The sequence below is a fragment of the Crinia signifera genome, chromosome 2 (assembly GCF_055691185.1).
Source record: "Crinia signifera chromosome 2, ASM5569118v1, whole genome shotgun sequence".
Classification (NCBI taxonomy): domain Eukaryota; kingdom Metazoa; phylum Chordata; class Amphibia; order Anura; family Myobatrachidae; genus Crinia; species Crinia signifera.
In genome coordinates, this window is record NC_139218.1 from 207,510,218 (window position 1) to 207,531,834 (window position 21,617).

Consider the following 21,617-nt stretch of genomic DNA (forward strand, 5'->3'; position numbering starts at 1 on the left):
GTAGCATATTTGGTATGTGTCCATGAGGAAAGGATGCCTTTTATGCAGTGGCGTTACTTGAAATGTTGCCCCCCTGACAAAAAAGTTTCTGCCCCTCCCCCACCCTCACCCCCAATCTGGTGACAGTGGGGTCAAGGGGGACAACTGTGACGGGTCCCGATGATCTGAGGGGCCCCAGAAGCAGAGCATGGCTGCGGGCTGCAGCCATGCTGAATTACGCCATCTATGTTGTGTGTCCCTGGCCCGGCCACCTGTACACTACTATGCCACGTCTGTACTGTCTGTGCCTCACTGCCGCATGGCTGCCTATGCCCCGCCGCAGCCATCCTGTCTGATGCCTGTGCTATTGCCGCTTGTCTCAGCCGTCAAACTGCGCCCCGGCTGCGGCCACCTGTACTGCATACGCACCCAGGCTCGGCCATCTGTTCCGCAACCTGACTGCTCCTGCTTGGTCATCTTTTCTGCAATGCAGGCAGCTGGAGAACGGAGAAGTCACAGATTTTGTGACAAACAGGTGTGGACTGTGGAGGGAGGTGATGTGGCATGGTTGTTGAAGGTGCGGTCCAAGGAGTGGGAGATGAAGAGGATTGAGGGTTTTCAGAGGTAATCAGACACAGTGGGAAACAGGTTCTTTATTGCATTAATTACTCCCTGTTGAATCTAATTAGAACCAACTTCACCCAAATCACTGTGCTTTCACTTCACTCAGAAATGATGAGTGAAGTGAGAGCAGGGTGATTAGGGTGAAGTTGGTTCTACTAACACTCAGATTGGGGTCTGTATATCCTCCAACATGGCCCATTCCATTGGGTACAAAATGCTCTATTTTTGGACTTCCTTACCAGTGGCAGTGGTAGAGGTGGGGCTGCAGCACAGTCCAATATTCAAATAGGGGAGCCACAACCAGTGGCGGATTTAGGGGGGGGGGGGCACCCGGCACCCGGGCACGTGCCCCCCCTGTCGCTAAGAAACATTTTTTTGGGCTGCATTATATAGACCAGCAAGAGCTGGCAGGCTCTAGGACCCAGCGCGGCTCTACATCCCCACCTCGACTGTAGCTCCGCGCCGGGTGTCCCTGGTCAAAGGTTGCCTGTGAGCGTGCTTGGAGATGGGGTAGGCTCAGTTGCGTGATCATCTCTGACCATTTATTCATGCAGCAGGGGCCAGGTCTCCGTGGTCAGAGGCTGCAGGTGAGTGTGTGCGCTCACTAGGACTGGGGAGCTGACGAGGGGGTGAGCACATGCTCGGACTGGGCCACCGCACAGAGATGCCGGGCCCGGGCAACAGGCTGTCTGAGCACAGCACAGCATTTATGTGTGTGTGAATTGGTAATAATTCACTTACGGTTAGGTGAGCTCCTCAACCCTCACAGGTTCTGCGAAGAGTCCGCCTCAGGTATCCAACGAGGACCGGAATATCACTAGAGGGAAAAAGGATACTTGTAACCACAGCCGGGCTGTATAGTAAGACGGGGTCGCTTAGGGACACCCACGGGTGGCTGCGAGCTTCGCCGGTTAGGCGAAGGTCATCATCGGCCAAAGGCCTCAGCCACCCTAACTTCACCTATTCGCACTTTCGCACGTAGGTGGTAGGTGTGACTCTCTCACGGGAGAGCCACAGGCCGGCGCTCAGGGACGAACACACACACGGATGAAACTCACCTACGTAATTCCTTGTCACCTTGCTTGAGGATCCCAGCACCTGGGGGAACAAGAACGGAAACAGCCTCTCTACAATCCTACACTAATCTAACTAGGACTAACCTGTCCCTAACGTAACACGAATAACTAGGCTGAACTTACACTAGTTAAACAACAAGCAATATCCTCTAACTAACAGTCAAGGCAGACATAAGGACAATCAAACAACAAACAATAACGTGATCAGATTATACTATAACAGGTGTGTGTGAAAGGTACTAACCTCTGTGATGTAAAGTGCTCCCGGCCTACTGTAGTACACCCCTAGAACAGCCACCGAAACCTGGGTAGACAGCCGTCTATCCCAGCTCAAGGCCTGTGGTGTGGGAGGGCTGGATCACCCTTCCTATACAGTTGACTAACATACAAAATGGCCGACAAACCTAAGATGGATGCCGCAGGCCTATAAGACACAGACAGTAGACCTGCCGACGAGACACAGGCCGGAGGTCTGTGGATGAAGCACAGACCGGAGGCCTAGTGATTAGGCACAGGCCGGAGGCCTGAGATTAGGGCACAGGCTGGAGGCCTGGGATTAGGGCACAGGCCTGACAGTAAGGCACAGGCAGAAGGCCTGACAATAAGGCACAGGCAGGAGGCCTGACAATAAGGCACAGGCAGGAGGCCTGACAATAAGGCACAGGCAGGAGGCCTGACAATAAGGCACAGGCAGGAGGCCTGACAATAGGGCACAGGCAGGAGGCCTGACAGTAAGGCACAGGCAGGAGGCCTGACCCCGGTGGTCTAGGGAGGGCTATAAATAGGTGGTGGCCGACCAGGGCCACTTACCCGATCCGGCGGGAGAGGCTGCAGTAGGGGACTTCGTTAGCTCTTTTGTCTCCCCACTGCTGCAGCACTCTCCGGTCCTCAGCTTCAGTCTTCGGTAGCCTCTGCTGCTGTGTTTGCTGTCCCTGGGTCTGCAGCCGCCGTCTCTGCCGCCGTCTCTGCCGCCGTCTCTGCCGCCGTCTCTGCCGCTCTCTTCCTGCTTCAGGAGCTCTTCCACGCTCCCTCTCCGCCGACGAACTCCGCTCCGCCGCTCCCCCGCGTCTAATATAAGACGCTGGGAGGAGGCGGGGCTATGACGCGGCGAGCCCGGATTGGTCCGCCGCGTCCCGCGCTGATTGGCCGCCTCGTCGCGAGCGCTTATTGGCTCGCGCGAGGCGCGCCATTCGAAATACCGGCGGTTGATTGGAGGAACTTGAATCCTCCCGGACTCAAGCTCCTCCAGGCCGCAATCTCGCCGCCGCCGCCGACGCCACAACGGGGAGCTAGCCGGAGGGAGACGGCGGTAAGCCTCCTCCGTCCCCTCCCCAGCACAGCCCCCCGTCGCCTGTCCCCTCACATTTCCCCCCCCTTTTTCCTTTGTCGTCCCGACAAATACAGGACTGGACCATACAAAGTTGGGGTCAGCATATTGCGGACCGGGAACACCACGGTTGGTCCTCTGCGAACGTCTCATTGGGGGAACAATCCCAGGACCAGGAGTTCCATCATCAGGGGCCACGCTGTCCCTAGGCAGTTCAATGGGAACCCACCAATCTTCGCTTAGATCATCTTCCCCGGGCACTGGTGGTGGCAAAGGTCGCGTGTCCGGAGGTCCTTCCTCCTCGATGTCTTCTGGAAACGGGCAAGGACGCAGCTTGTCTCGATTGAGGATCCTCAGCCGACCCGTCCCATCCGTACTTTCTACCTCATAAACCGGACCTTGCTCAGACAACCGTCTCCGGACCACATATGGCACCACCTCCCAGCTTTCTGACAGCTTGTTCCCCGGACGGACCATGCGGACAAGTACTCGTTGACCCACCTGCAGGGGCTCCGCCCCTCGACCAGTAACAGGGGGGTGCGCATGATCCGCTATTCTTCTTCTCGCTATGTCGTGTGCCTCCTTCAACCTCTGGTGATGTTCAGTGATCCAATCCCCAGGCAAGGCGTCCCCCCCTGCTCCCGATTCGGACAGATGTAATTCCTGGGCATCTCGTCCGGGGCGCCCAACCATCAAGAAAAATGGCGAGAATCCCGTAGTGCTGTGTACCCTGTTGTTATAAATCCACACTAATTCTTGCACATGTTCGGGCCATCGTCGCCTCTTGGTTGCTTCTAAGGTTCGCAACATCTGAAGCAACGTCCGGTTGAACCGTTCGCAAGCTCCATTGCCCTGGGGATGATACGGCGTGGTGCGGGACTTCTGCACTCCATATAGCAGGCAAAGCTGTTCCATGAGTTTCCCTTGAAAACAGGCACCCTGATCTGAATGGATCCGTTCAGGACACCCATATTGCCGAATGAAATGCTCCACAATAGCTTTGGTCGCGGACTCCGCCGTCTGATCCCGGGTCGGCACCACCACAGTGAACTTTGTAAAGTGATCCGTCATGACTAGGGCATATTGATGACCACTGACAGATTCTCCAATGAGGACATAGTCAATCATCAGCAGTTCCAAGGTGCGACTGGTCTTAATGGTCTGTATAGGAGGATGTTGCATCGAGGGCTTCACTACCCCGCACCGTCGACACTCCCGACACACTCTCTCGACAATCGCCAGCAACTGGGGGGCAAAGAAAAGGCGTTGTACCCACTGGTAAGTTTTTTCTGCCCCCAGGTGGGCTCCATTCTCATGAGCCTCAACTACCAAGTTCAGTATCAATGCTTCGGGCACTACAACCTGATCCACCATGCGAAATTCTTGTTCCAAGTACACCTGGCGGCGTAACGTGCCAGCGCAGACCCTTAGACGATCCCAGCTCCGAAGGAGTTTCTGGCAGTAGGGGGTCAGTCGATTCCGCTCCTCGCGATTTGGCCAGTGTCCTCTGATCTTCCATTGGCGAATGGCATGTAGCCCGGGATCATTCTGTTGTAACGAGGCCCAATCCCGCTCTGTGTTTCGGCACAAACGTGTCTCCACCTCCACCTGGGGTTGTGCCTGTACCCCAGAGGAGGTGACCCTGGTTAAGTCGGGAATCTCTACTGCTTCATGTTCCTCGTCCCCCGGGACCAGGGGTATCTGTTGAGGAAACCGAGATAAAGCATCAGCATTCCCGTTACTCTTTCCTGGCCGGTAGCGGATCTTGTGGCTATATTTCGCCAGTCGCGCTACCCACCGTTGTTCCAGCGCTCCAAGCTTGGCAGTGTCCAAATAGGCCAGGGGATTGTGGTCGGTGAAGATCTCCACGTGAGCTGCCGCCAGATACTCCGCAAATTTCTCAGTCACGGCCCAGACTACTGCTAGTAGCTCTAATTTGAAGGAACTGTAGTTGTCCGGGTTCCTCTCGGTCTCTCGCAAACTCCGACTGCCATAGGCAATCACTCGTTCCTGGCCGTCCTGCTCCTGGGATAGTACAGCCCCCAGTCCCTGCAGGCTGCCGTCCGTATAAAGAATGAAAGGCTTTTCAAAGTTGGCGTAACCCAGTACCGGCGCCTCCGTGAGCATTCGCTTGAGGTGGGCAAACGCCATCTCCTGGGGAGCCCCCCAGGCCACGGCCTGTTTCTTGTTGGTAGTGGCGACACCTCGCAGCAGGGCCTGCAGGGGCTCGGCCACCTTGGCAAAGTCCTTGATGAACCGACGGTAGTAGCCGACCAATCCTAAGAAGGCTCGCAACTCTGAAATGGTGGTCGGAGTTTTCCAGTCTTGTACAGCCGAAATCTTACTCGGGGTGGGGCACACTCCATCCCTGGACACCACATGACCCAGGTACTCGAGACTGGCTTTAAGGAGATGGCACTTGCGGGGCTTTAGCTTAAGTCCGTACTTCTCCAGACGCTGCAGCACCAAGTCCAGCCTCACCAGATGTTCATCCAGGGTAGAAGCAAAGACAATGATGTCATCCAGGTAAATCAACAGCGCTTCGAAGTTCAAGTCCCCCAAACACCTCTCCATCATCCGTTGGAATGTCGCCGGCGCATTGGTGAGTCCAAAAGGCATACGCAGAAATTCGAACAACCCCATCGGTGTCGTAAAGGCAGTCTTTTCTTGGTCCTGCGTAGCTACGGCGACTTGCCAGTACCCACTGGCCAGATCCAGGGTGGAAAAATACCGAGCGTCCCCGAGGGCAGCTAGGGATTCCTCGATTCGTGGCAACGGGTACGCATCTCGGACGGTGCAGCTATTCAACCGACGGTAATCCACACAGAATCGGATGGAACCATCTTTCTTCCGCACAAGGACAATGGGGGCGGCCCACGGACTTTTACTCTCGCGGATCACCTTGTTCTCCAGCATCTGCCGCAACATTGTTTTCACCTCCTGGTAAAGTTTGGGAGGAATTGGCCGGTACCTCTCTCGAACGGGAAGACTATCCCCAGTGCGGATCTCATGCTGCAAGTCTTCAGTATACCCAAAATCCCCCTCATGCCGGGAAAAAACCTTCCGCCTCTTCCACAGCATATCCTCCAGCCTCTGTACTGTCGCAGCATTACACTCATCTAGGGAAACATCCATCTGTTCCCGAATTACTCGACCATTCCAATCCGCACTGAGGCACTCCTCCTCTCCCAAACTCACCGCCATCGACCATGCCTCTTTTTCCTCTGGTCGTAGCAAAATTGGCCGTCCCCCACATATATTATCCCTGGGGACAGTAGTCACGGTAGCTATGGTGGCGCCGGCTGGAATTCTCCTGGGCTCATCCAGAAGGTTGCACAGCCGAACCAATACTTTGCCGTCCCTTACGACTGCCAAGGTTCGAGCCAGGATAAGGCCGGAGTCAATTCCCAAATATCCGTTGGGTTCCACCATCACTTCGAACCCATCCAACCGCCGGTGGGTCCTTACCTCGAGGGGGAGGACGATCTCTTGACGGGGAGGCAGCTCTATCTGTTGTCTATGACTAGTTTTGATAATTCCCATAGACTCCTCTGACCTTCCGGTTTTACAAATTTGCCCCACTTGTTGAAACGCCTGTTGCACCGGGCGCTGGACCCCCAGCTTCTTCCAGTATTGGGGCCCACTCTCCTGGAATAAAATCCGATCAAGATCCTTCAATACATTCATCCCGACGATCACTGGCCCATGACTGAGCCCCTTACCTTTAACTACCAGGATCCCCTTCTTCCCCACCTTCTGGCCACAAATCTCTATCTCCATCCAGACCACCCCCACGACTGGGATAGGAAGGTTGTTAGCAGCCGTAAGGGTAACCCAGCTTTCAAATACTGCCTCCTTCAGGTGGGAATAATGTTCCAGGAAACAGTCCTCCGACATGGTGGTCACCTGAGAGCCGGTGTCCAACAGGCATTTCTGCTCCTTGTCCGCAAAACATCCCACAACAACAGGACACTCTCCCACTAGGTCAGCTGAATCCACTATAGCTGCCTCTCCGCCCATCTCCCCCGCGGGTGGTCCCGTGACCGCGAGGGACTCTAGTTTAAAGGAGGGCCCCGGTCTGCCCCGCACTCCCGGGCGAAATGTCCGAAGCGGCCACAGCTGTAACATCGGGGGCCCCTGTTCTCTCTAGGGCGGGTCCCGCCGTGGTTGGCCCCTCGTGATCCCCCTTGCACTCGCCGGGGAGCACGGTCTTCTATGCTTCCATGGCCCCTCTGTCGGTGGACTTCTTCCCGCAACTGGGAGATCTCTTCTCTCATTTCTAAGGTGACTTTTGAGAAGGCCTCCTTCAAATCCTTGATACATGATTCAAGGGGGTGGGGTTCCTCCCGAACGACTGGGGCCGATACAGGCGTCAGACACTGTGGGGCCATAGCGTAGGGGCCGAAGTTGGCATCCCGGTCTCGGGCGATGGCCTCAACTTGGGTCTGGTGAAACGTAAGCGTTTTGTTGTCGGAAATCTTGTCCAACAAAATCTGCCGCAGGGGAACGCTCCGTAATCCCAGTGCGAACTGATCTCGTAGTACAATGCTGGGGTTGGCCAGCTTGCCCAAACATTCCGGGTCGCGACGACAAATTTCCCCCAGCATTTCTTGGAGGGCATTGGCAAACTGCGGGATAGATTCGTCCTCCCTCTGCACACGCGTAAACAATCGCTGTCGCAGGTTTCCGGCGGAGGAAGTATTGCCATAGATTCCGTCGAGTATCTCAAACACGTGGTCTAAAGTATCCCGGTCTTCCTCGGCGACAAGGATGACGGACCGCCAGGCCTCTCCGTCTAAGGCATTAACCGCCAGTTGATGCTGGAGCTCTTCCGGCACCTGGTACATCTGAATGATCCCCTCCAGTCTCTTCTTCCAATCTCCCAGCGGCATATTCCGCCCATCGTACCGGGGCACTCTGGAAAGGGCGGAGCCGAAGTTAAACTTTCGGTCCCCCTTCGGAGAAGTTTCCTCTGCCTCCGACATCCTGCCGACTACGCCAAATGTGAATTGGTAATAATTCACTTACGGTTAGGTGAGCTCCTCAACCCTCACAGGTTCTGCGAAGAGTCCGCCTCAGGTATCCAACGAGGACCGGAATATCACTAGAGGGAAAAAGGATACTTGTAACCACAGCCGGGCTGTATAGTAAGACGGGGTCGCTTAGGGACACCCACGGGTGGCTGCGAGCTTCGCCGGTTAGGCGAAGGTCATCATCGGCCAAAGGCCTCAGCCACCCTAACTTCACCTATTCGCACTTTCGCACGTAGGTGGTAGGTGTGACTCTCTCACGGGAGAGCCACAGGCCGGCGCTCAGGGACGAACACACACACGGATGAAACTCACCTACGTAATTCCTTGTCACCTTGCTTGAGGATCCCAGCACCTGGGGGAACAAGAACGGAAACAGCCTCTCTACAATCCTACACTAATCTAACTAGGACTAACCTGTCCCTAACGTAACACGAATAACTAGGCTGAACTTACACTAGTTAAACAACAAGCAATATCCTCTAACTAACAGTCAAGGCAGACATAAGGACAATCAAACAACAAACAATAACGTGATCAGATTATACTATAACAGGTGTGTGTGAAAGGTACTAACCTCTGTGATGTAAAGTGCTCCCGGCCTACTGTAGTACACCCCTAGAACAGCCACCGAAACCTGGGTAGACAGCCGTCTATCCCAGCTCAAGGCCTGTGGTGTGGGAGGGCTGGATCACCCTTCCTATACAGTTGACTAACATACAAAATGGCCGACAAACCTAAGATGGATGCCGCAGGCCTATAAGACACAGACAGTAGACCTGCCGACGAGACACAGGCCGGAGGTCTGTGGATGAAGCACAGACCGGAGGCCTAGTGATTAGGCACAGGCCGGAGGCCTGAGATTAGGGCACAGGCTGGAGGCCTGGGATTAGGGCACAGGCCTGACAGTAAGGCACAGGCAGAAGGCCTGACAATAAGGCACAGGCAGGAGGCCTGACAATAAGGCACAGGCAGGAGGCCTGACAATAAGGCACAGGCAGGAGGCCTGACAATAAGGCACAGGCAGGAGGCCTGACAATAGGGCACAGGCAGGAGGCCTGACAGTAAGGCACAGGCAGGAGGCCTGACCCCGGTGGTCTAGGGAGGGCTATAAATAGGTGGTGGCCGACCAGGGCCACTTACCCGATCCGGCGGGAGAGGCTGCAGTAGGGGACTTCGTTAGCTCTTTTGTCTCCCCACTGCTGCAGCACTCTCCGGTCCTCAGCTTCAGTCTTCGGTAGCCTCTGCTGCTGTGTTTGCTGTCCCTGGGTCTGCAGCCGCCGTCTCTGCCGCCGTCTCTGCCGCCGTCTCTGCCGCCGTCTCTGCCGCTCTCTTCCTGCTTCAGGAGCTCTTCCACGCTCCCTCTCCGCCGACGAACTCCGCTCCGCCGCTCCCCCGCGTCTAATATAAGACGCTGGGAGGAGGCGGGGCTATGACGCGGCGAGCCCGGATTGGTCCGCCGCGTCCCGCGCTGATTGGCCGCCTCGTCGCGAGCGCTTATTGGCTCGCGCGAGGCGCGCCATTCGAAATACCGGCGGTTGATTGGAGGAACTTGAATCCTCCCGGACTCAAGCTCCTCCAGGCCGCAATCTCGCCGCCGCCGCCGACGCCACAACGGGGAGCTAGCCGGAGGGAGACGGCGGTAAGCCTCCTCCGTCCCCTCCCCAGCACAGCCCCCCGTCGCCTGTCCCCTCACATGTGTAAGTACTAAGTAGCTCACGCAGGGAGGAGGGAGGGGGGGGGGGGGTGTTTGAGTACCTAGGTACTCTTGATAGACCACACATTTTTTTCTAATTCTACCACGATCGTAGCTCCGCCCCCCACGGCATTTTACCGCGATTCGCGGGCCTGTGGGTTGATGACAAACATGATTTGATGCAATTTTAATTTAATTAACCTGGCTCCGCCTCCCCACAGGCCCGCGAATCGCGGTAAATTGCCACAGGGGGCGTGGCCTAATTATGCAAGGAGCCTGGCTGGTGGTCATCACCAGTGGTGTAACTAGATGGTGCAGAGGGTGGCGCTTGCTATGGAGTGAGTAGTCCACCACACTCTCACTTCCTGCTAGCTGGTGCAGCAGCACAGCACTCAGCTGGTGGCACCAAAGTGACGTCATTACTTACCAGTACCCCTTCCCAACAGCAAGCTGCACATGCACACCAAAGGCTCCATGAGCCGGCAATAGAAGAGGGAGCCGTTGGGTGAGTCAGCTAGTGGATGGGGGGCCTTTAGTGTGCCTTGGCGCAGGGGTGGGGTGGAATGTGTGGTACTCTTTACTTAGAAGGGCGCCCACGATCTCCATCGCGGCCGTCGTGGGTAAAAAAATCGCGGTGATCGCGGGCATCGCGGGCAGTACATTAACGGCCGCGACGCGATGCCCGCGATCACCGCAATTTCCCATAGGGTTCAATGTTAAATTTAGTGCTGCCCGCGATTTTACATTCAATGCTTCAATGGCCGCGATTAGGCCATAGGAATCAATGTTAAATGGGCTACAGAGCCCAAATAGGCATAGTTAACACTGAAATGTCCCCCCAAATTTGTAACGCCACCCCACAATCCACGCCAACCCGAAGCGTGGCGAGCGCAGCGAGCCCGCGAGGGGCGGCGGTACGCGTCCTCCGACCTTTTCATGCCCTACTATCCACGTCGGCGTGGAGTTGAGAATAGAATAGTGTGGCGAGCGCAGCGAGCCACCGAGCCCGAAGCGTGGCGAGCGCAGCGAGCCCCGCGAGGGGACGCGGATACCTTCACAGGTAAACGCGTCCCTTCGCGGGCTTCACAGGTGTCCACGTCGCCATGGACACCTGTGAAGCCCGTGAGGGGACGCGTATAACTGTGAAGGTATCCGTGTCCCCTCGCGGGGCTCGCTGCGCTTGCCACGCTTCGGGCCTCGGTGGCTCGCTGCGCTCGCCACACTATTCTATTCTCAACTCCACGCCGACGTGGATAGTAGGGCATGAAAAGGTCGGAGGACGCGTACCGCCGCCCCTCGCGGGCTCGCTGTGCTCGCCACGCTTCGGGTTGGCGTGGATCGTGGGGTGGCGTTACAAATTTGGGGGGACATTTAAGTGTTAATTGTGCCTATTTGGGCTCTGTAGCCCATTTAACATTGATTCCTATGGCCAAATCGCGGCCATTGAAGCATTGAATGTAAAATCGCGGCCAGCACTAAATTTAACATTGAACCCTATGGGAAATCGCGGTGATCGCGGGCATCGCGTCGCGGCCGTTAATATACTGCCCGCGATGCCCGCGATCACCGCGATGGGCGCCCTTCTAAGTAAAGAGTACCGAATGTGTATATGTAAGGAAACCGTGTATGTATGTATGTATGAATGTTAGTGTCAGTGCATGAACAGTATGTATAAATGGGAGCGTCAGTGCATGTATGAATGGGAGCGTCAGTGCATGTACAGTATGTATAAATGGGAGCGTCAGTGTATGTATGTATGAATGGGAGCAGCAGTGAATGTATTGTACTTAAATCGGAGAATGCATAATATGTGTCCTTTGTGGTTACGCCCTTCACATTGATGACCACACCTACCAGTGGTTGACCACACCCCTTCAGTGGGCCCCTGCAGCTACATTTCCCTGTTGGGTCCTTAATGCTCCAGTCCGGCACTGGGTGAGCATGCTCACATTACTCAGCTGCACGATGTGACTAGCTATTCAAGCAGCAGGGGCCGGGTCCCCGTGGTCAGAGGCCGCAGGTTAGTGTGTGCAGACGAGTGGGATGTTAAGAGATTTAAAGATAATGCTACAGCCTGAGGACACAGACTAACAGAGAGTGAGGCTGAGATGTAGAGGAGGCTGGAAGTTATGAGGAGGCTGTAAGACACAGGGGAGGGAGGCTGACAGAAAGGGAGGGACTGAAAGAGAGGGAGGCTGAGAGACACATGAGGATAGCTGAGAGACAGAAGAGGCTAAAAGACACAAGGAGGCTGAGAGGCACAAGGAATGGCATCTGACACAAAAGGAGCCTGAATGACACAGGCAAGGGAGGCTGAGAGACATAAAGGAGGCTGAAAGTCACAGGGTGGCTGAAAGACACGCGGGAGGGAGGATGACAGAGAGCAAGGCTGAAAAAGAGGAAGGCGGGGAAACAGAGGAGGATGGAAGTCACGGGGAGGCTGAAATATACAGGGGAGGGAGGCTGATAAACACAAAGGAGGGACTGAAAGAGATGGAGGCTGAGGCACAGGGGATGATGGCTGATAAAGCAGAACGCTGAGGAACCTAGAGGAGGCTGGAAGTCATGGGGAGGCTGAAAGACACAGGGGAGGAAGGCTAAAAGAGAGGGGGCTAAAAAAACATGGGAGGGACTGAAAGAGAGGCAGGTTAAGAGACAGAGGAGGCTGAAAGACAAGGGAGCGAGGCTGGAAAGCACAAGGAACGGAGGCTAACACAGATGGAGGCTGGAACTGAAGTCATGGGGAGGCTTAAAAATACAGGGGAGGGAGGCTGGCAGAGCAAGGCTGAAAGAGAGGAAGGCTGAGAGACAGAGGAGGATGGAAGTCATGGGGAGGCTGACGTAGAGGGAGGCTGAAAAACACAGGGGAGGGACTGAAAGAGAGGGAGGCAGAGAGACACACGGGAGGGTGACTGAGAGACAGAGGAGGCTAGAAGACACAGGGAGGCTGAAAGGCACAAAGGAGGGAGGCTTGGAGGCACAGGGAAGGGAGGCCGACAAAGAGGCAGAATGAAAGACACAGGGAGGGACGCGAGAAGATAGGGAGGCCAAGATACATAAAAGAGGCTGAAAAACACAGGGAAGGGAGTCTGAAAAAGAGGGTGGCTGAGAGACACAAGGGAGAGTGACTGAGAGACAGAGGAGGCTGGAAGACACAAGGGAGGGAGGCCTGGAGGCACAGGAATGGGAGGGGGAAGCTGAGAGACTGAGGGGCAGATTTATTAAGCTTGGTGAAGTGATAAACTGTCTGGTTTTTATCACCGGCCAATCAGCTCTTACCTGTGAAGTTACAGGCTTGGTTTGAAAAATGACAGGTAGGAGCTGATTGGCCGGTGATAAAAACCAGACACTTTATCACTTCACCGAGCTTAATAAATCTACCCCTCAGTGAGAGGAGAAGGCTGAGGGACATAGAGGTGACAGGAGGTTGTAGTGGGCAGAGGAGGCAGGAAGTGACACAATGCAGTGGTCTGGTTGAACCTTTGTGTGATGGTGACATTGGTTATATTTCTGAACAAACAGGCATGGTTTAGACCAGGTTATCCCCCTACGTGAATAGTGAATTGTGACTGAAGATGCGGTCTGCCCAGGGAGGATCCATGTCTTTAGAGGTTCCCCATTGCAGTGAAACCAACATATAGGTATGGTGCATTTGGAAAAGAATATTGAGGATTGCTACGGATGACAAGAAACGGGCAGTTTATTATGCAGACGCTCCCCCGTTTTGAGTGGCCACATCTTTTTTTATTTTATTTGCACATGCGCAGTCGGCACGCTTAAAGTACCGCTTTCATGTACTTGCAGCATTGCATACCTCCCAACTGTCCCGCTTATCGTTCCAGCATCCCTTCCACGGCAAGCAGTGTCCCGCGGCGGGGGGGATGCAGTTGAGAGTCCCCCCCTGTCGTCGGTGAATAGACACTGTGCGCATGCACACTGCGTCTATTCTTGCAGGCAGAGGGACTGGCCAGCAGCTTACAGAGCCCCCACAGCAGCAGAAGCGCTGCAAGTATAGACCACGCCCACTTTTCAACAGACCACACCACCAAAAATTGCTGCGCGCCCCCTGTCCCTTCACGTACTCTTCAATTGTTGTGAGGTACAGCATTGCCCGCAACATCACTCCAGAGACATTCACTAACACCTGCCACATCTGTTCCCACACTCTCACCCTGTCATTTACCAGATGTGACCACCTACTGCCCCTTGTTGTGAGGACACACCCGCTTTAAAAAAAAAACCTGCCCCCCCTCCCCATCCCTTTTTTGGTGCCCCCCCCCTGTCATATTTTCCTGAATCCACCCCTGGCCACAACTAATGCCACTCCAAACATCACTGTTCTGAACTCACTGGCAGTTGAAATGAACCCCCCCTCTTTCAATTTTGGACTGTGCTGGAGTCCAACCTCTGTAACTGCCACTGGCAGGGAAGTCCAGAAACAGAGCATTTTGTACCTAATGGAATGGCTCATGTTGGAGGGTATGGGTCTGTGTTGATCACTAGCAGGACACTGGCTCCCTCATCTACGCCTTCAGTCTCAGACAAGTTCCTCCCCTTGACAAATTACTACAATGGACACCAGCACTCCAGCAATGTGTTTCAGGTACAAAGAAATTCCCATGTTTATAGGATATATATATAGGGTAACCATTGAAAACCATTACAATCCATAAATCCAAAGAATACGTCTGTACTAGAAAACTTGCCTCAAGATTTATATTGTGATCTGTTTTAAATGTTTTAATAAATGTTTTATATCGGAAAATGCTGATGGTAATCATGGTATTATAAAGGAAAGACTAGAAGTATCTTGATTAATTATATAGGGCGCTACATAACACTATTGGTTTGGCTATTGGTTGTGGATCTCTCTAGTAGGAGATCAAGTGTTATCAAGCGACCGACCCTGCTTAGCGCAAACTCTAGAGATATTGTGTGTATATATATATATATATATATATATATATATATATATATATATATATAATTTTCATTGAGATGGAGCGGCACTCAGTAAAGTAAAACTGTAGACAGATATAAACTGCAACGTTTCGATGTTTATTTACATCTTCATCAGGCAAGTACTATATATATATATTTGGGAGGGGTCCCAATACATTAATTGTTCCTTTTTTTCTGCACTTGTACTTTTTCCATTCTGAAGCCTTATGAGTAGAGACATGATTACATGCATTTGCATATTTGTATATGTATTTGTATATTTTCCCCATTCCCACCGGTTATTGCATATTTTACCTAAAATCTAGTGACGGAGCATATTTTTCCACCCGCGAATCACGGCACTGCTTTGCCCTGCTGCTGCTGGTGGACAGGTAGTGGTAGAATGTGCAGGCTGGGCTAATATGTCCGCAGTTGATGAACTTTGGATGTATGCTACGTCTGCTCTAGGCTACCAATCCATTTTAATATAAGTCAGTCGGGGCGGATGCCGTCGCGAAGCTCCTGAACCTTTCATTGCCCCTGGCCTGGGACTTTGCACCAAGAAAAAGACTTCTGTAGCAGAGAAGGTGGGTGGAAGGGTCAGGGCCTTTTCTAGAGGCAGGACAAGCCATGCAGCCACCCGGGGCTCCGCATGGCTTGTCCGCCTCTGTTAAACAGCAGAGGTGCCCGGCAGCTCCCCCCCACGCCGCCACCCCCTTCCTCCTCTTCTCCCCGCCCATCGCCCCTGCCACAGCAGATTTCGTCGGAGGGGAGGTGAGCGCATCACGCGTCTCTCCTTCCCCTGACTGTGTCACTGGGCTGTCAGCCAATCAGAGCTCACAGGCCGGCCGCCAATCAGGAGCCAGCCCGCGAGGTATGATTGGCTGTCAGCCCAGTCACAGTCTGGGACATAGTGAAGGGCATATCTATTTTCGGTCCGATTTGTTGTGCTAATAAGTATGTATCATCTGTATTTGTTATATCTTGCTCATATAGGGCGGGATGCACTATCACTTACTGCTGCGTTGTTCCGCTGTTATCGGTGCCGTTGTCAGGATCGCGTATGCTGTAAGCATCTTTAGCAGAAGTGCGTTCTCTGCAGTTCTGTATTCTGCTCTCCTTCGTGACGGCGTCGGGTCTCCATAGGAACATACAGCTGTTCCGCACATGTGGTATGCATAAAGACCCTGCGCGTTGTTTATACATGTTAATTAATCGCCACCTGATGGTCGCGATATAAGGTCAATTTGAATCATCCAGCAGCGGGGGAGGCGGGGACAGAGCAGTAGGAGCTGGGCTGCTGCGGGGAACAGGCACTCCTCACCAGGGAAGAGAGAGCAGCAGTGGGCTGGCGGCAGTCATGAACCCACTTCCTAGTGCTGTTACCATTACGGGGGAGAGTCGGGTGAGCTGGGGAGTACATGAGCAGTAAAAAAAAAAAAAACAACGCGGAAGGGGGCTTTAACGCAAAGTGAAGGCGGTGTTAAAAACATTACAGAATATAGAGAAACTGGAAACAATATCGGCGCGTAACTGAGGCGGAAACATTGCAATAAAAAACATAATTTGGCACGAATGTAAGTGCATCTCCCCCATAATCCTTCTTCTGTTTCTACCTTCCTTTCTATCTTTGTTAAGCCTGTCATTTGTACTGATTACAATTTCTCTCTTGATCCTGTTCTTTTATTCTGTATTTATATCTCTATTATGTCCTCTATTTCCTGTTTACTTAATATTGTTACTGCTGCCATGTCTGCTAGGCCCGGGAGCATTGCCGGCATCCCTGCCTGCTTTATCGGGAGTGCTTGCCCATCCCAGCTGGGTGCACCAGCCGGGGATGCCATTAGCTCAGGTGATGGAGTCCAGAGCATCTCCAGTGCTATACAAGCTGTCATTAGTGACTGTCATGGTACATCTAGGGGAGCTTACATAAAAAGTCTCCCCCGGCTGTGGCATGACTCTGTGGGCTGTTGGAGCCCAGTGCTGGTTTCAAAATATGGGGGACCCCCAGTTTTTTTGACCCCCGTATTTTTAGAACCAGGACCGGTCCAAGAGTCTGGGGCTGGTTTCAGAAATATGGGGGACCCCTAAACTTTTTGTCCCACGTATTTTTGGAACCAGGTCCGGCTCATTGAGCCCGGGGCTGGTTATGTTCAGGAAAGGGGACCCCACACCATTTTTTATCATTTTTTTTACACAAAAATGCACATAACCATTCCCAACGGTTATTGCATATTTTACCTAAAATCTAGTGACGGAGCATATTTTTCCACCCGCGAATCACGGCACTGCTTTGCCCTGCTGCTGCTGGACAGGTAGTGGTAGAATGTGCAGGCTGGGCTAATATGTGCGCAGTTGAGGAACCTTGGATGTATGCTACGTCTGCTCTAGGCTACCAATCCATTTTAATATAAGTCAGTCGGGGCGGATGCCGTCGCGAAGCTCCTGAACCTTTCATTGCCCCTGGCCTGGGACTTTGCACCAAGAAAGAGACTTCTGTAGCAGAGGAGGTGGGTGGAAGGGTCAGGGCCTTTTCTAGAGGCGGACAAGCCATGCAGCCACCCGGGGCACCGCATGGCTTGTCCGCCTCTGTTAAACAGCAGAGGTGCCCGGCAGCTCCCCCCCACGCCGCCACCCCCTTCCTCCTCTTCTCCCCGTCCATCGCCCCTGCCACAGCAGATTTCGTTCGGAGGGGAGGGGAGCGCATCACGCGTCTCTCCTTCCCCTGACTGTGTCACTGGGCTGTCAGCCAATCAGAGCTCACAGGCCGGCAGCCAATCAGGAGCCAGCCCGCGAGGTATGATTGGCTGTCGGCCCAGTCACAGTCTGGGACATAGTGAAGGGCATATCTATTTTCGGTCCGATTTGTTGTGCTAATAAGTATGTATCGTCTGTATTGGTTATATCTTGCTCATATAATCCTTCTTCTGTTTCTACCTTCCTTTCTATCTTTGTTAAGCCTGTCATTTGTACTGATTACAATTTCTTTTTTGATCCTGTTCTTTTATTCTGTATTTATATCTTTATTATGTCCTCTATTTCCTGTTTACTTAATATTGTTACTGCTGCCATGTCTGCTAGGCCCGGGAGCATTGCCGGCATCCCTGCCTGCTTTATCGGGAGTGCTTGCCCATCCCAGCTGGGTGCACCAGCCGGGGATGCCATTAGCTCAGGTGATGGAGTCCAGAGCATCTCCAGTGCTATACAAGCTGTCATTAGTGACTGTCATGGTACATCTAGGGGAGCTTACATAAAAAGTCTCCCCCGGCTGTGGCATGACTCTGTGGGCTGTTGGAGCCCAGTGCTGGTTCCAAAATATGGGGGACCCCCAGTTTTTTTGACCCCCGTATTTTTGGAACCAGGACCGGTCCAAGAGTCTGGGGCTGGTTTCAGAAATATGGGGGACCCCTAAACTTTTTGTCCCACGTATTTTTGGAACCAGGTCCGGCTCATTGAGCCCGGGGCTGGTTATGTTCAGGAAAGGGGACCCCACACCATTTTTTATCATTTTTTTTTTACACAAAAATGCACATAACCATGTCTTCCAAATCACAAATGTCCTCAAATTCACACATTTTCATCACTAAAAATTGCACATTTTCATGACTAAAAATTGCACCATATTGCATTTTTTGTTGGTTTGAATTTGTATCTCATTAAATAGTTAAATTCTTCCCAAAAAATGCCATAAGGTGCAATTTCGGAACCTTACTAAAAATGGCTTCCCATTAAATCTCACCCTATATTTCCCACATAAGGTAAATTATGGTCATGATGATGAATACAAGTGTTTGCTTGGAAATTTTCACAACTATTTTCAAAAACATATTCAGCACTCAAAGGGTTAAACATAGTAACACAGTAATTAAGGCTGAAAAAGACATTAGTCCATCGAGTTCAACCTATCTAACTTGTAACTACTGACTTGAATAAGTCATATCTATAGGATTCCCTTAGTGGACAAAAATGCATCAATTTAAATTCATTAACAGTAGTTGCTGTAATCACCCCCATAAGCAATGAGTTCCCGAATTTTACTGCTCTAATGGTGAAGAATCCTCTTCTTAATTCAGTTTGGAATTTCTTTTCCTTGAGCCTTAGTGTCCTAAGTATAGGCCTCTTAGTGAACAAATCATCTCCCAGTTCCATTTGAACATATTAATCATATCACCTCTCAACCTCCGTTTCTCCAGTAATAACATATTCAGCCTGGTTACCCTATCTTTGTATTCTAGTGAGTGGAGACCGTTTACTAGCTTAGTCACCCTTCTCTGTACCTGTTCCAATTCATTTATGTTCTTTCTAATGTGTGGTGCCCAGAAGTGAACACAATATTCCAAGTGTGGTCTCACCAATGCCTTATAAAGAGGCACTATCACATTGGCATCCCTTAAATCCATTCCCCTTTTAATGCATGCCAGTGTCCAGTTTGCTTTTGCTGCTACACTTGAGCAGTGTGCACTATTACCCAATTTTTCATCTATGATGACCCCAAGTCCTTCTCTACAGCAGAATTCCCTATAATAACTCCATTTAGCCTGTAAGTAGCTTGTTCATTTTTGTTCCCATAATTAATTACTTTACATTTATTAATGTGCAACTGCATTTTACACCTTTCCAGTTTTTTTATGTCACTTTGTAGTGTTTCCACATCCTCTCCCCAGTTAATTTCCTTACTCAATTTATTGCTATTTTACTCGCTATGTCACTTCCAATATCATTAATGAATATATTAAACAAGGTGGGTCCTAATATTGAACCTTGCTGGACTCCACTTTTGACCTTACCCAAGCTGGAATGTATGCCATTTAACACCAATCTCTGTCCCCGATTGTGCAACCAGTTTTTAATCCAATTACAAATTTTATCTCCTAACCCTAAATGACCTAGTTTCATTAAAAAACTTTTTATGATGCACCGTATCAAAAGCTTTAGTGAAATCAAGCAGTATTACATCAAGAGATTTCCCTATGTCCAACTCCTTACTGACTTCCTCTTAGAAACTAATTAAATTAGTCTGACATGATCTTTTTTTTGACAAACCCATGCTGAGCCTTACTTATCACTTTCTCCTGTTCTAAGAAAGTTTGGATACTATCTCTTATTAATCCTTCTAATATTTTCCCCACAATGGATGTAAGGCTGACCGGTCTATAATTTTCAGGGTTAGTTTTGCTACCTTTCTTCTATATAGGTACTACTTTACCTATGTGCCAGTCCCTTGGTACTGTCCTCAAGTTTATTGATTCCTCGAATATCAGATATAATTTTAGTACTATGACAGAACTCAATTTTTTTAGTATCCTAGGGTGTATTTCCTCCGGGCCAGGAGATTTGTTACTATTTAGGTTCTGTAATCTATTTTTTACTATTTCCTCATTCAAACATACAATTTCGGTGCAATCAAGAGCCGAGCATTTAATCTCTGGGAGATCTTGTGAAGAATCGTCCCTTGTAAATACCAAAGCAAAAAATGAATTAAATAATTCCGCTTTCTCTTTTCCATCTATTACCAGGGTACCCTGCTTATTTTTTAGTGGGCCAATATTTTCCTTCCTTAACTGTTTCCCATTTATATAACTTTAGAATTGTTTGGGATTAGATTTAGCCATCTAGATTGTATTTTTACACTTCTTATTACATTCTTTATATGCGCAAATGATTTGGGTGTCCCATCTTGTTTAAATGCTTTGAATGTCCTCCTTTTTTTTAGCTATTTCAAATTTTACTTTGCTGTTAAGCCACGTAGATTTCCTTTTTACATGTGTTCTTTTATTTACCCTAGGAATAAATTTATCAGTGCCCTCCAGCAGTATTTTCTTTTAAAGTTTGCGACCTTTTAGTAGTATCCATACCTCTAAATAATATACTTCCAGTTTATATACTTTAAGGACTCCTCAAACTTACCGAAGTTTGCTTTTCTGGACCTAGTTGCTCCAATATAATTATCTCTGTTAAAATTGAAATAAAATATTATCATATTATGATCACTGTTCCCCAATGTCTCCCTTATGGTTATGTTAGTAACAATGTCCCGGTCCCCATTAAAGGTGAATTAAGATAGAATTGAAACATTTCATAAAAATCTAGTTTGAATTCAATGATTTAGAGACTTCCTGACACCATGCTAATAACTTTTGTATTTTAATATTCATTTAATACAGTATTAAAAAAACCCCAGTAATTACATGAGATCATATAGTAATTGCGAGCAGAATTATTTGTGCACTCTTATACGATATTGCTGAATATATATATATTATAGAATTGTATATGAATTTACTTGACATTGTTTTATAGATTTCTTTGTGAACAAGCATGATGTATTTATTTAGTATACAGCGTTATCATCTAATAAATAAGCAATAGTGGAATGCAATTGCCAACCTTAATTTGCTCTTCCAAAAAACATTCATACTTGTCTAAGATAGCTTAGGTTTTCAGCATTTAACCAAAACATTTTCCCAGCCTTTGTATTTTTGATGATAAAAGCTTGGCTGTTATTATGATTGCTATGAAGATTTAAATTTGGGATTAAACACATCCATTTGAATGTTGGTCTGTAGGGCATAGTGATGCTATCACTGGTCCTTCTTAAAGTATTAGTAGTATTAAGACTAAGATTTGCAGATCAATTTCTTTTTACAAGTGGACTGACACCAAAGACTAACCAGACAGGTTTTTCAACTAAACAAAGCATTCTCCTATTTTTTAAAGATTTTATGTTGATGCAACAGCAGTGGCTACAGCGCCAACCATGAAGTGCAGGGGGGACTGTTAACCCCTGTAACGCAAACGGCTATTACTCGTGTGCAGTTCTCTGTAAAAACCTCCTGCAATCTAAAGCTTCACTTATAACAGTCACCTTTTCTCGGTGGGTTACGCCCACCAATTACCGAGATTCCACCTGGTCTTACAGCGGGACAAGGTGGTTACCAGAAACT